Below are 1,888 nucleotides of genomic sequence, written 5' to 3'. Positions count from 1 at the left end.
CTAGCACCTGCACTGTGCAGGCTGCGACGTGCTCCCCTCGCAGCGCTCTCCTTGGAGGGAGAAGGGGATTTCTCATTTTCCTTTGTGGAAAAATAATAATTTGCCAACTCTCTACCATAGTTCAGTACTTAGCTGTGACATCTGAAGACATTGATATAAACATTTCTCCCCTTGATAGTGTCCTGATAGAAAGGGGCCATGGCATCAGCATCAGCCAAGGAGGCTAGTTGCAGCCCTGTCCTGCCCACATGGCCTGCCTGGCAGCCTGGCTCCGGGTGCATGGCCTTGCGCTTGGCCCCACTGGAGTGCACTGTGTCTAACCCAGCCCCGTGCCCCCATGCCCCAGCCCTGCTCCTAGGCAGCCCATGCCCCCACTGCCATGAGCCAGCCCTGCCCTGCCCCCTGCAAGTGTGCCTGCGCTACAGGACCAAGTGCTGCTTCCCAGGCCCCCACCCTGCCTTCCTGCTGCTGGGCACTCTCCACCCTCCCCACACCTCTTCACTCCCCAGCCAAGGCCCCAGCCTCCTCCCAGCCCCAGCAGCCTCCTCAGGCTTCTCAGCCAGCCAGCCACTGCCCTTGACCCCAGCCCCGCACCCTGGCCCTCCAACCCTTGATCCAAGTGCAGCACCCGCTCTTCTGGGCCTGCACGGAGGCAGGTGGGAGCAGCGCGGCAGGTGCTATTCTTAGCGGACCGGGCCGGAGGGGCCCTGCATTTCTGGCCTGCTGGACACTGTTTATTTAGGGCCGGATGCGCTGGCCCCGTGTGTGTCGGCCCTAGCGTGGCAGTGGGGGCGTGCGAGGGGGCTGGAATGCGCTGGAGCTGCCAGCTCCCAGCCTGCTGCTCTCAGTCACAGGCCTGGGGGAGGGGGCCCATCCGCCTGTCCGTGAAAGCACATGCTCCAAGGTGCTACACGGGTGGGCCGCGGCCGCGGCATCGTGGCAGCCCGTGTGCGGCAGGCTCTGCCATGGGCTCTGTGCAATGGCCCTGGTCCTGTCAGGGTGTCAGGGAGGGGAGGACACAGTCAGGTCAGCTCAGCTCAGTTTGGGGGGCAGGAGCCTGTATGATGCCCAGAACTGCTGCCCCCCACCCCCATGGCAATGGTGCCCAGCTGTGGCTTCCTCTCCCCAGGGGTGGAAGGGGGAGCTGGGCACACACTTGCCTTGAGAGGAGTGTTTCTGCTTGCTTTTCTGGGGAAGATGCCCTGGTGTGGTATGGGCCAGACAGCTGGGGGATGCAGGTCAACCCAGGATCCAGAGCCCCTTGGCTGCCTCTTGGGAGCTCCCTGCCTCTGCCGAGGTTCAGGCTGGGCTCCAGCAGGGAAGGATGTGTGGGCTCTGCCCCTGGGGCACCGTCTCACCCTTCAGGGCACCACGGCCGTTCCAGGGTGCGCCGAGGCTCACAGGACGCATGAGCCACCAGGTCCCAGACCCTCTCTGCCCAGCGATGCCCCCAGGGGTCCTATCCTGGGGGCGGGTGCTGAGGACTGTTTCTATGACAACAGGCTGCACACCAGTTAAATCCAGGGAGCCTGGGGCACGCACAGGGGTCTGGGGTGCAGAGATGCAGTGAGGGGGGCTCGGGGGCTGAGCTGCAGGGCAGGGTGCAGGGTTGCAGGAAGCTAAGACACGGGCGAGGGGCTGAGATGCAGAAGCAGAGGTGCAAGGTTGTAGTGGGCTGAGCTGCAGGGGTGGCGGGTACTGAGATGGCGGGGGCAGAGGGCCTGGAGACGGAGCTGCGGGGATGGGGCAGAGGTTCTGGGTGCTGTGATGTGGAGGAAACAGATGTCTGAGGTGGGGGCGAGATGCAGGGGGGTGCAGGGAGTCTGTCGGGGGGGAAGACATGTGGGGTGCAGGCTGGTGCCATTTGGGGGGGGAGGTCCTGTGGGGG

The sequence above is a fragment of the Alligator sinensis genome, unplaced genomic scaffold (assembly GCF_000455745.1).
Source record: "Alligator sinensis unplaced genomic scaffold, ASM45574v1 scaffold1970_1, whole genome shotgun sequence".
Lineage (NCBI taxonomy): Eukaryota > Metazoa > Chordata > Crocodylia > Alligatoridae > Alligator > Alligator sinensis.
The sequence above is the reverse complement of the archived record's forward strand: the minus strand, read 5'-3'. Positions refer to the sequence as shown.